The sequence below is a fragment of the Canis aureus genome, chromosome 13 (genome assembly GCF_053574225.1).
Source record: "Canis aureus isolate CA01 chromosome 13, VMU_Caureus_v.1.0, whole genome shotgun sequence".
Lineage (NCBI taxonomy): Eukaryota > Metazoa > Chordata > Mammalia > Carnivora > Canidae > Canis > Canis aureus.
In genome coordinates this window covers 9,091,273-9,105,357 of record NC_135623.1, presented here as the reverse complement: position 1 = coordinate 9,105,357, position 14,085 = coordinate 9,091,273, and the positions used below count along the sequence as shown (strand labels likewise).

The 14,085-nt window shown below is 39.8% G+C and overlaps 1 pseudogene across 1 annotated transcript; it reads left to right on the top strand.

The window, feature by feature from the left end:
- The first annotated feature begins 3,023 nt into the window (after nucleotides 1–3,023).
- On the top strand, nucleotides 3,024–13,269 carry LOC144281796 (uncharacterized; annotated as a pseudogene). Its single transcript, XR_013350192.1, has 4 exons — nucleotides 3,024–3,132; nucleotides 3,928–4,038; nucleotides 8,559–8,654; nucleotides 12,066–13,269. The product of XR_013350192.1 is annotated as an uncharacterized LOC144281796 (transcript).
- Nucleotides 13,270–14,085: the final 816 nt, after the last annotated feature.

Below are 14,085 nucleotides of genomic sequence, written 5' to 3'. Positions count from 1 at the left end.
TCTCTCATGAATAAATAAATAAAATCTTAAAAAAAAAAAGAAATAAGGAGGAAGTGGGCTGAGCAGATGTCCACTAACATTCCATTCCTTTGAATGTGGACATTCTGTTAAATAACCATGGTTCAACCATCAACATAAAAAAATTTACCTCTAATACAATACTATTATTTAACCTGTCATCCATAAAATTCTCCAACTGTCTCAATAATGTTCTTTTAAAAAAAATTTAGGAGGAGAGGAGCAGAAGGAGAGGGAAAGAGAATCCCAAGCAGGTTCCATACCCAGCATGGAGCCCAGCTGGGGGCTCAATCCCACAACCCCAAGGTTACCACCCCAGCCAAAGTCAAGAGACTGAGTTACCCATGCATCCCTCCATAATGTTCTTTTTAAAATAAATTTTTTAATTTGGGAATAATTTTAGATTTAAAGTAAAGCTTCAAAACTAGTAGAGAGCTCCCATATGCTCCTCACCTATTTTCCCTAATGTTAACATCTCATGTTATTGGAGTACAACTAAGAAAGCAACACTGGTACATCACTATTAACTCCAGATTTTATTCATATTTGTCTAGTTTTTCCACAAATGTCCCTTTTCTGTTCTAGGATCCAATCTAAGATACTACGCTGCATTTAAACCAATGATGTTCTTTTTAACCATTTGGTTTTTTTCCAGTCCAGGATCCAAACCAGGATTACCCACTGCATTATATTTCTTTAGATTCCTTTAATCTGAAACAATTCCTCAGCCTTTCAACATCTTTCATGATATTGATATTTTTGAAGAGTATAAGCCAAGTAATTTGCAGGGAAATATCCTGTTCCTCAGAAAAATTCATTAGTGTCTAATAAAATAGAACACTAGCTCCATGAAGGCAAGTATTTTTATATGTTTTGTTCATTAGTACAGATCTAAATCAATGTGTGGTACATAACAATAGCTCGATCAACATGTTTTTGTTGAAAGAATATTAAAAATATACTTACAGTAATGTCTAACAGTATACACATATTTTCTTTTAATTTTTAAAACGATTTTATTTATTTTTTAAAATATTTTATTATTTATGAGAGAGAGAGAGAGACAGAGACAGAGACAGAGACAGAGACAGGGACACAGGCAGAGAAGAAGCAGGCTCCATGCAGGGAACCCCATGTGGGACTCCAGGATCATGACCTGAGCCAAAGGCAGACGCTTAACCGCTGAGCCATCCAGGCATTCCCACATGTTTTCTTTTAAAGGGTGGGTGCACAGGGTTGAGGGAAAAAGGTTTTAAAAATCCTATAGAAGAGAAAATATCACAAACCTAGTCTGGGGAAAGGGTTTTGTTTTTGTTTTGCATACTACGGTGGAAATGATCATTCTGGGAGAATTTTGGGAGAAATGAACATTCCCAATAAGAAATTTTAAAATGACTTTAATAGGATTAAGACTTGTAGAAATCAGCCGTTTCCCCCACCTTGATGCCTGTCAGTTATACTCTTTCTGTAGCTGACCAAAAATGATTATGTAATCCATCTGTTTTCCACTTACAAAGTCTTTTCCCTAAATGAAACTTGAAATTGGCCTCTTGCCAATGTTCCTTTATAGCAAGACATAACAAACAAAAACAAAACAAAAAACCAGAAACTTTTGAGTGCCTGGGTGGCTCAGATGGTGGCAGACTACTGGTTTCCGCTCAGGTCATGATCTCAGTGTCCTGGGATCCAACCCTCCCTGGGGCTCCCAGCTCAGCAGGGAGTCCGCTTCAGAATTCTCTCTCCCTCCGCCTCTCCGTCTACTTGTTCTCTCTCTCTCTCTCAAATAAATAAATAAGTCTTTAAAAACAACAACCAAAGCTTTGAAACATACTCAAAATTAGGCTGCCTAAAACAAAACAAAACAAAAAAAAAAAACAAAACCCTTTTTAACAGGGCTCTAATACACTGAACAATTTATATTTTAAAATTATTTGACAAAACTTGTTTATGTTATTCCTGTGTCACTAAAAGAAGTTAAATTATTTTTAAAAAGAAAATGAAGGGATCCCTGGGTGGCTCAGTGCTTGAGCGCCTGCCTTCAGCCCAGGGCCTGATTCTGGAGTCCCAGGATCGAGTCCCACATCGGGCTCCCTGCATGGAGCCTGCTTCTCCCTCTGCCTGTGTCTCTGCCTCTCTCTCTCTCTGTGTCTCTCATTAATAAATAAATAAAATCTTTAGAAAAAAAAAAGAAAGAAAGAAAATGAAAGAAGAAATTATAATTGGCCAAGATATGTTTTTTAATTAATTAATTAATTAATTAATTAATTTATTTATTTATTTATTTATTTGACAGATGCAGAGATTACTTTTATTATGTTAGAATATTCCTTAATGGGTTGGCAATTACTCATGTGAAGGAGAGTTCAGAAAACAGATTTATGACTGTATTAGCCTTGTCCTTGATTAGAGATTTATGAATCATACAAAAAATATTATTCCCTAGAGAAGGTTATTCTAGAAGTAGGTGTAGAAAAGGTCTAAGAGGCTGTGAACTTGGAAGAGCATCTCCCTGCTTGTCTGGCTGTTCCAGTTGGACCACAAGACTTGGGTACAAGGATGGACATGTTTTCTCTGTTGGATTTAAAGCTTTACAACAGTTCGAATGCTCTTTCCTGCATACAACAGGTCGAAGGCCTAGTTAATTCGGTCAAAAGACTGTGAGTCACAAATTCATCAACTTTTATCTCTTTGGACATCTATTCAGACACCAACTCCTTTTAATGAATTACTGTTTCCTACTTGCTGTGTGTCGATATGGCATATACTTATTATATGTCACGTCTAAAATAATAAATAAAAAATTCCGTACACGTTTGCCTTCAATATGACCAGAGCCCTGGGCCATGAAGCTCAAGCGCCACCCAACCAGAAATCTCCACCAGGTGAAGAGGAAACTCCTACTGCTCTCGGGACAAAAACTCCATGAGCCTTCTGGGAAATGTAGTCTCAGGTGGAGTCCCTGGAGGACCCTGGGAAATCTGGGCGGGGCGCTCCTTCCGCGCACGCGCAGAGGGGCCGTGGGGGAAGTGCCCTGTGTTCTCCCGCCGGCTTGGTCGCTGAGCTGTCAGTGACCCTGAACGGCTGGAGGGACAGATGAAGAGCAAAGACCGGCTGGTTCGTGCAAAAGAAGTAAACCTGTCGGTAACCCGTCTGCGCGGGAGCATTTGGCTCGGAGAAAGCCGAGGAAGGGCCAGGCTCCCGGAGCCCGGGTGTGGCTGGGGTGCGGCGGGTCAGTCGCCCTGTTGCAGGTGCTGTGCACTGCGCTGTGCACTGCGGACGGAGCCTGGGCATTGAACTTGCTCACCTCATTCTAGGAGCCTTTTTTTTTTTTAAGATTTTATTTATTTAGTCATGAGAGCCACACACAGAGAGAGGCAGAGACACAGGCAGAGGGAGAAGCAGGCTCCCTGCAGGAAGTCCGACGTGGGACTCGATCCCCGGTCTCCAGGATCACGCCCTGGGCTGCAGGCGGCGCTAAACCGCGGAGCGCCCCCAGGGATCCCCGCTCCAGGAGCCTTTTGCCTCGCAGAGGACAGTGAACCCCCTCAGGGCGGCGGGGATGAGAACCAGCGTTCCCGTGCCAGACACTGTTAAGCACTTTGCAAAGAATGTGGCATTTACTTGTCATGGTTACTCTGTAGGGTAAGTGTCCTCATCGTTTTACAGAGAGATGCGGAGTTGCCTGCTTCACATCACACAGCTAGTAAGTGGAGGAGACAGTATTCAAACTCCACGCAGTTTTACCTGAGATTTCATTTCTTTTTGTAATGTAGTACTCTGCCTACAACAAAGAAGTTTGCATTCTTTCTGAGGAGTGAGTGCTAAGTGAATCTCAACTTGTGATCCGTGATTTTGTTTTTGTGTTTTTGTGATCCCTGGTTTTTGAGAGAACTCTTGGTGTCTCTGCAGGAAGGCTGTGTAATTGAACCCGTGGGTCCCTCTTGCATGTTCCTGCCAGTTTTGGTTTCCAGCCGCCCCAGTTAAAATCTGCAGGAGGCCGACCTAGGGCCACAGGTGATGGTGAGTTTACAGACTTGGGGCCCAACGTGAAGTTTCCAGTTGAAGGAGTGTTGCTTCTCTGTCATCCAGTCCGTCTTTTCTAGAAGAAGGAAACGGGAGGAGACTGTCCTGAACTGTGACTTTCCAATCCCATTTCAGGAGAGACAGGCATCAAGGTTTGTCCCTCCTGTCTAGTGAGAGTAGGGCTTGACTCATGGCATTACCTGTGAGTGCCTTCAAGGACTGTGTGGGTAGACGGGTCCTAAGTGTTTGAGAAGAGAGGTGAGAATTACAGAAAAACGGAGAGTTGGGTGTATGTGGTCAGACTCCACAGGAAGAGGATAGTCACAGGAGGAGCCTGAGGGGTGTGATCAAGGAAAGGAAGAATCAGGACCTACTACCAGAAGAAACTGGTAGCTCTTTGCTAAACACATTTCCACCCCCCTCTCCATCTGCCTGCCCTTCCCTTTGTTGGTGTCTCCTCCCCTCTCCCCCTCTCTCACAAACACATCAGCACAGCTGTGTTCCCTTCATTTCCTTTTGGTCCATTGGATCTTTCAATATGAGGCTGGCTCCATACTGTTTGTTGTTACATTTGCCTTTTGGGGATACTGATTCTTTCTCTTCCCCTTACCTAAATGCAGAAATAGTTTACAGAGTAATTACAGACCGGGAGTGCTAAAAGGTCTTTAGGAATCTTCTAGTTCCACTTCTTCATTTTAAGGAGGAATGAAACTAGCTCAGCGATGGCCATTGAGTGCCTGCGACCTCGTGTCTTGTTAGTGGCTAAGAAAGGCCCCAGATCCAGTCTTTAGTTTCCAGACCATTGTTCTTTTTCCTGCCTCACAGTTCCTTTGGGCCCAAGTTGCTTAATAAGTTTCTTTTTTTAATATTTAGTTTATTTATTTATGACAGACACAGAGAGAAAGGCAGAGGGAGAAGCAGGCTCCATGCAGGGACTCTATCCTGGGTCTCCAGGATCACACCCTGGGCTGAAGGTGGCACTAAACCACTGGGCCACCGGGGCTGCCCGCTTAATAAGTTTCTTTAGAAAACGTGTAGCAAGGAGAAAACCAACACTAAAAGGGGTTTATCCATCAATTAATTCAGCAAACATATGCTAAGTATCTGTTGTGGACCAAACACTGTGCTGGTGCTTGGTGTACTGTCAGTGAACAAAATAGAGCCTGTTTTTCATGGAAGGAAATAAAAACCAAATGAACAGGTACAGAATCTGTGTTTGAGGAAAAGGAGTAAGGGTGTATGGAGTGATGGTGACAGTGAGGGAGGCTATTTTATATGAGGTGGTGAAGCAAAACCTCACTGCTAAGTGACTTGAGGAATGTAGACAGTGAGCTGTGCCATATCTGGGTTTTTCCTGGGGAAGAACAGACCAAGCAGAAGAAATGTACAGAGATCCTGAGTAATCAACCTTGGTATTCTTTTGGAAGAATAGCAAGAAAGCTGAGGTCTGATCACGGTGAGCTGTAAGGGAGGGATTGAAAGATTGAAGTAGACGAGGTTAGAAGAGGTGAAACCAAGATGGTGTAGGGACTTACAGACCTTGACTTAAATTTTATCTGTATCTTTGCAAATTGCAAATCTGTTTTTTATGTGTATATGTGCATATATATATTTGAAAAAAGTAATGCATTATAAAAAAACCTAGAAAGTACAACCATAAAAGTTACATATGACCCTATCTCTTTACACCTCTTAAGTAATAATTATTTACAGTCTGATATATGGCTGCCAAGGTTGTGCATCTCTGTGTCTGTGTCCATATTTTTTAAAAAGTGCAGGGAAGGATTGTACTAGTATTTTAATGTATTTTTTTCACCTACAAATATAGATGGAACGCCTTTCCATAACAATATCTTCCTATCGCATTTTTTAAAAACACCTTATTAATGGATATTTAGGCTGTTGTCAGTGCTTTCATATTATTTTTTTAGTGCTTTCATATTATAAGCAATGATGTGAAAACTGCTTTTTATCTCTCCTGTCCTCCCTTTTTTTATTTTTAAAAATAATTACACTTTTACTGAGTGCTTACCATGAGCCATATATTGTTGTGAATGCTTTACATGCATTAATTTAGTTAATCTTCACAAAAGCCCTGTGAGATATGTACTGTTATTATCAGCATTTTGCAGATAAGGAAAGTGAAATACAGAGTGGTTAAGGTAGCTCTCTCAGGATCACACTGTTAGTAGGTGGAGTAGCTGAATTTGAACCCTGCCTGCCTGGCTCCCCTTCCCAGGCTTTAATCTTTGCATCCATCTCTTTTTATTTCTTAGAATAAATTTCTGGGTGAAAAGAAATCACTAGATAAGAAATTAACAGTAAGTCGTGATAGATCAATAGGGAAGAAATGTTATTCTCTGCCCAAGAGAGAACATCCTTGTCTGGGTTTCCTACAATCATATCAGAATTAAAACTGGAAGGGGATCCCTGGGTGGCTCCGCGGTTTAGTGTCTGCCTTTGGCTCAGGATGTGGTCCTGGAGTTCCGGGATCTAGTCCCACATCGGGCTCCCTGCATGGAGCCTGCTTCTCCCTTTGCCTGTGTCTCTGCCTCTTTCTCTGTGTCTCTCATGAATAAATAAATAAAATCTTTTAAAAAAGTGGACAAGTTGGTGCTTCCAGAATATGGACTTCTTGACTTGTTTGAAAAGTCATTCTTCCGCAAGTAGCCTTTTTTGTAGCTGGCATATGAATACTTATCTCTAGGCTGGAAAGGCAGAGAAAAATACCTGTAGTCTTGTTTTCATAGATCTATGTCCTTTCCCATGAGCATCAGAAAATGACCAGTTTCCAGGCAAGACATCCATCCATCCATCTGTTCATCCATTTGTTCAATCAAATTTCACTTTGTTTTCTGGTAGATTTGCAGTGACTTTTAAGAATCCACGTACTAACATGGAAAAGTCTCAATATATTAAAAAACAGGAAAAATACAGATAGAAATTTAAATTGAATACAAGCTTAGGAAGCTGATATGAAGGCCAGAGGGTTTGCACACCATTTGTAAACATGTGTTTAATCTTGGCAGTCATAGGAAAACCATATGCAGTCAGTGAATTCTTGCCCTTGTCCTAGAGAATAAGGTCTAACAATTCCATTGATAAAGGTTGGGCTGGCACAGACTATGAAAGAAAAATTTTGCCAAGTGTTTATTATGTAAGAGATTTGTTATGGATGCAATAGCAGTTTTCCTATGACCATTGTTTAGCGTCCTTTTGTATAAACATAATACATGAGGCTAAAACAATACTCACTGAACTTAATATTGTCTCTCTCTCTTTTTCCTTCTCTTCCTCTCTCCCTCCCCATATATATGGATGTATATATATGTATGTATATATACTTGTGTGTATGTATGTGATGAGACAGTTTGAATGTGATTTTCTTCTCTCACAAATTTTAATTCTGAGTCAAGTATGTACGTAGTATGTACATAGTACATAGTACATAGAGTTGCCCCGTATAACTCACTGCAAACTCAGAACAATGAACAGAATCAGAGGAATTGCTCTGAATCCCCTCCACATCCCCCAAGTGGCCTCACTACAGGTTGAAGATGAATGTGCTGTTACAGGCATCAGTGACATTCCAGGATGTGGCTGTGGACTTCACCCCAGAGGAGTGGCAGCTGCTTGAATGTACTCAGAGGAAACTGTACTGGGATGTGATGCTGGAGAACTTTATTTATTTATTTAATAAATTTATTTTTTATTGGTGTTCAATTTGCCAACATAGAATAACACCCAGTGCTCATCCCATCAAGTGCCCCCCTCAGTCTCAGTGGATAAGGACAGTGGGTGATAACTCTTCAATTTAACTAAGAATATACTCATAAGTGCCCTTCCCTTAGGACTTGTGGAAGCTGTGGATGTTCTGAAGCCCTGAATGAGTTTGGCCCTGAATGGTAGCGGTTACAGATTCTTAATCTTAACTCTTTGAGATCATGCACAAACAGTGTGTTTATGCTTCTACCTCTCAAATGGAGGAGCAGGATCTTTTCTGTTCTTTCCTTTTTTTTAAATTTTTTAAATTTTATTTATGATAGTCACACAGAGAAAGAAAGAGAGAGGCAGAGACACAGGCAGAGGGAGAAGCAGGCTCCATGCACCGGGAGCCCGACATGGGATTCGATCCTGTGTCTCCAGGATCGCGCCCTGGGCCAAAGGCAGGCGCCAAACCGCTGCGCCACCCAGGGATCCCTGTTCTTTCCTTTTTAAAGATTTTACTTATTTATTCGTGAGAGACACAGAGAGAGGCAGAGACACAGGCAGAGGGAGAAGCAGGCTCCCTGCGGGGATCCTGATGTGGGACTTGATCCCAGGGCCCCAGGATCACAACCTGAGCCAAAGGCAGACACTCAACCACTGAGCTACATAGGCGCCCCAGTCTTGTCCATTCTAAAGTCTGTTTGTCATTCTTTCCAGGCCCTGAGACTCAAGGAGGCAGACCTGAATTGTGAGGTAGTCATTTATCTCTAGCATTTTGTCTCCAGTTCTGTTTTGTTTCTCATGAACAGGGGACCCAGTTACCAAAACAAAAGTGATCTTCAAGGCAGAGCAAGGACAAGAGCCATGGATGGCAGAGGGAGAGAAGCCACGTTGGCACTATCCAGGTGAGTGAAAGAAAACCAGGCAGATGAGAGTCCTTGGAATTGAGATTCCAGTTGATCAGTGTGAGGGACAAGGTACCTTTAAAGCAACTCTTTCAGGAAGCACCTCTTAAGAGCCCCACACCTTTGGAAGTGACTGGGTGCACTTGACATAATATCGTCAGATCCCCAGATAACACCTTCGCTGTCACTCTGTCCACATAGCTGCTCTTTCTCTTTGCCAGCTCTTGTATGGAGGGATATCCCTCTCCCCTGTGCCCTGGCTCCCTGCACCTCCTGTTCCATGTAGGTCCTTGCTTTGTTCTTTTAATTTGTGAAATCCTCATTCTTCTTCCTTCCTTGGTGTGTTCACAGATCTTTTCCAGACATCTGGTTCTTGTAAGGTAGTTATGTTGTATGGATTTGAGAAATAAGGAATAAGCTAAGAGTCTCAAGTGTTACACGAATATTCCCCCTTAATGGAAGGGAATCCGATCTCAGAAATAGTGAAAAACCCTCTTCTCCCCAATTTCCCTAATGTTACTATATTAGTGGACTTAGCATTGTAGGGATTTGAGTTTGGCCGTGATGATGTTACACTGCACAAGTTGCGGCATCATGGCAACAATCAGAACTGACCTTCTTGACTACAAAACATATAAAGGCAAAGTTGCTAAAAACTAGAAGTTTTGTGTTTCAGGTCTCCAGAGTTAATAGAAGTCATTAAGTGTGGAGACCAAAATGGGAAATGTTGATTTGAAGCATGTGGTGGCATGGGCAAAGCAGGGTTCTGGAGACTGTTCTATCTGGGAGATTGAAAGAGGTTATAAAAAGTAGGTGATTTTCAGGACAAAGTCATGTCAAGTGATAGAAATAACTGATAATAGATGCAAAAGGAATTTATGTCTGGTCTTTTTTTAAAGATTTATTTATTTATTTGAGAGAGAAAGAGAAATTGTGGCAGGGGGTAGGGACAGAGAGAATCCAATCCCCATGCAGATGCAGAGCCTCATGCGGGGCTCTATCTCAGGACCCTGAGATCATGACCTGAGTCGAAATCTAGTTGGGATGCTTAACCGACTGAGCCACCCAGGTGCCCCATGTGTGTTTCATCTTTTAAATACCTTATATGAGCGGAATCTTACAGTATTTATCCCACTCTGATTGGCTTATTCAATTAGCCTAATGTCTTCAGGATTTATCTATATAGCTTATGACAGAATTTCCTTCTTTTAAAAAGTATGTATGTATATACTCTATTTTCTTTATCCCTTTATCTGTTGATTAACATTAGATTATTTCCAATTCTTGGCTATTGTGAATAATGCTGTGATGAACATGAGGCTGTAACTATCTCCAGGAAATCCTGTTTTCAGTTTTTCTGATAAATGCTCAGAGTGGGATTGCTGGATCATATAGTGGTTCTATTTTTGATATTTTGAGGCTGCACAATTTTACATTCCCACCAGCAGTGTACCAGGGTTCCAGTATCTTCACATCTTTGCCAGTACTGGTTATTTGTTGTTGTTGTTTTATAATAGACATCCTAACAGATGTGAGGTGTAATCTTTTTGTGGTTTTGATTTGCATTTCACTGATTAATGATATTGAACATCTTTTCATATGCCTGGTGACCATTTATGTCTCCTTTGGAGATAGATAGGTCTATTAAAGTCCCTTGCCCATTTTTTTTTTGCCATTGAGTTGTGGGAATTGCTTATAGATTTGAGATCTTAATCTGATAAATTGTTTAAGATTTAATTTATTTATTCATGAGAGAGAGAGAGAGAGGCAGAGACACAGGCAGAGGGAGAAGCAGGCTCCACGCAGGAAAGCCGATACGGGACTCAATCCTGGGACCCCTGGGTCGAAGGCAGACGCTAAACCACTGAGCCACCCAGGGATCCCCTCTGATAAATGTTTTAAAAGTATTTCTTCTAAATCATTCTGTAGGTTGCCTTTTGACTCTGTTGATCGTTTCCTTTGTTGCACAGAAGCTTTTGAATTTGATGTGGTCCCACTTATCAGTGTTTGCTTTTGCTGCCAGTGCTTTTGGAGTCATATCCAAAAAGTCTTTGCCAAGACCAATCATAAGAAGTTTTCCCCCCTGTGTTTTCTTCTAGGCATTTTATAGTTTCAGATCTTACATTTAAGCCTTTAACACATTTTTGTATATGGTGTAAGATTAGGGTCCACTTTAACTCTTTTAGATGTGAGTATCTGGTTTTCCCAGATATCAGCCATTTGTTGAAGACCATCCTTTCCCCATCCTTCACTTTTTGAAGGATGGAAGCCTGCTTTTTGCTTTTGAAGACTATGTAAGCATGGGTTTATTTCTAGGCTCTCTCTTCTCTTCCATTGGTCTATATGTCTTATATTTATGCCAGTACTATACTGTTTTGATAACTGTAATTTGGTAGTATGGTTTCAAGTCAAGAAGTGTGAAGCCTCCTGCTTTGTTCTTCTTTCTCAAGAATATTTTAGGTATTTGAGTCCTTTGTGGTTCCATATGAATTTTAGAATTGTTTTTTTCTATTTCTGCAAAAAAAAAATGTCATTGGAATTGCATTGAATTTGTAGATTGTTTTGGGTAGTGTGGACATTTTAGCAACATTATGTCTTCTAGTTCACCAACACAAGATGTCTTTCCATTTACTTGTCTTTAATTTCTTTCAGTAGTATTTTGTAGTTGTCAGTATACAAGTCTTTAACCTCCTTGTTAAGTTTATTCCTAATTGATTCTTTCTGATGCTATTATAAATAGGAACATTTTCTTAATTTCCTTTTTGGAGTGTTTCAGTGTATGGAAACATAACTGATTTTTGTATATTGATTTTGAATCCTGTAATTTTGCTGACTTTGTATATTAGTTCTAATAGTTTTTATGTGAAATATTTAGGGTTTCCTACATATGAAATCCTATCATCTGTGAACAGAGATATTTTTACATCTTCCTCTCTAGTTTCGATGCCTTTACTTCTTTTTCTTACTGAATCTACCTAGCTAGGACTTCAGGGCTATGTTGAATAGAAGTGGTCAGGATAGGCATCGTCGCTGACCTTATAAATTTAAATTTTTTTCTTTTTATAACATGAGATTGGAAAGAGTAACTGGGAATGTTTCATTTATCACCTTTTTAGAAGTTAGCTGCTTACTCGATGATATACTAGAGAGACAGGAGGGAAACAAAGACAATTTTTCGAATCAAGAGATGTTCATCTTTGAGAAAACACTGACCAAGGAGAGAGTCCAAAATTGCAATCTGAATATAAAATTTATTTCTTCAAGACAAAGACAACATAAATGTGAATCAAATGGAAAGAGTCTGCAACATAATTTGTACTTGCTTAGTTATAATAGAAGTTATATTGGAGAAAACTCTTGTGAATACAAGGAATGTGGAAAAGCTTTCAAAAACAAATTTTGTCTCATTAGACATGAAAAGAAGCCTATAAGAAAAAAAAACCTTTGGCTGCACTGAATGTGGGAAAGCCTTCCAAAAGAAGTTTCATCTCATTAGACATGAAAAAAACATATGAGGAAAAAAAAACCCTTTGAATGCAATGACTGTGGGAAAGGCTTTAACAGTAAGGGACACCTTATAGCTCATCAAAAAATTCATAGTGGAGAGATCCTTTGTGTGCAACGATTGTGGGAAAGCATTTATGCATAAAGCACAACTGGTGGTCCACCAGAGACTTCACACTGGAGAGAAACCTTATGAATGCCATCAGTGCGGGAAGTCATTCACTTGGCACTCTTCCTTTACCCAACATGTGAAATCTCATACACTTGAGAACTTATGTGAATGTAAAGAATGTGGGAAAACCTTCAAGTACAGTTCATCCCTTTATAACATTCTAGAATTCATACAGGAGAAAAACCATACAGATGTAGAGAATGTGGCAAAGCCTTTGCAGACTCCTCAGTGCTTGTCATGCATCAGAGGATGCATACAGGTGAGAAACCTCATGGATGTACTAAATGTGGAAAAGCCTTCATCAAGAAGTCACATCTCCTTAAACATTACTCAACTCCTACAGCAGACCAAAACAAATGTAGTGCATGTGGGAAATCTTTTAACCGGACGACACATCTTATTCTCCATCAAAGAAGTCATAAAAACATGGAAGCTGCATGAATGTGGGAAAACTTGCAGTTAATTAGCCTTTTAATGAAGCAGCAAAGAATTCATCATGAGAATTGGATAAATGTGGAAAAGCATGCTCTGAAATTCATATTCTGTGATACTACTACTTTTATTGAGAAGATTACAGAAAATTTTGAGTTGTAAGTTGAAAATCGTACTATATAGTGTAAAACTGAGGAAGTTTGGGTAACCGTAGATTTGAAATATATGCTATGCACTTCTTACACAAAATTATATCTGTTATGGTGATGGTTATACGGCATTGTGATTGTACTTAATGCCAATGAATTGTACACTTAAAATGGTTAAAATAGTAAATTTTATTGCAATAAAAATATATATAAGACTTCAAACTAGGATTATATCTGGTAAAATATCTGCTAAATACCATCATTGTCTCTTCAAACCTAAAATCACCATATGCAGGATTGCCAATTCGTGAAACTTATGGCTTACTGTATAGAATAAAGTTCAGTACTGTAAACTTTATCTCTAACCATTTCATGGCACCTGTGTATAGTTGTGGCTGTTGTTACTGAGCCTTCTGGAGCCTCCTTTTAAATAACATAAGTCAGAGAGAGTGATGAAGTCTTGTACTGCCTTTGCTCAGCTGGGACATTGGGTAATATATTTGATGTCTATGCAGAACACCAAAACGTGTGTGTGTGTGTGTGTGTGTATTTAATCCTGATTGGACACTGAAGAAAGAAAGCAGCTGTGTTTTGTAATACTTCAAGCACTTAATACAGGAAGAGACGCATTTCTTCAGGTAATCGTGTAAATAAAAGCCATCCTATTTCACTGGCACAGCTACATAAGTAGGAGTGAACCTACTCAGGCAGCACATAACTAGGGTACTTCATTAGAAAAATTAGGCATCATGATCCTTTGCAGAGACTTCTGGAAGAAAATTATTACTTTTTCATTTTGGAAGTGGATTCAGAAATAGGCTTGTTTGGAAATTTCCAGGTGACTAGCACAGGTGTATCAAGCTATTGAAAACCTTTTCTGCTTCCTTGAGCTGTACAGCAGCTCTTTTTTAATTTGACATTATGTAAATTCTGTTTTCTTTTCTTTTTTTTTTTTTGTTTTCTTTTAAGACACATGAACCAACAGTGATTTAAGTGGAAATTTTACATTTCACTTTAAGTGTTGCTTGATAATGTGAAAGTCTTTAAAACCCTTTCTTCAGTGGTTGTGAGGCTTAGGTCCAGCCTTGAGCTTCAACCTAAGTTCTCTAAATCAGCTTTTCTCTTGCAAACCTAAGTTTTAGTATTAAATGTGTGAACTTGGAATTATTTTTCT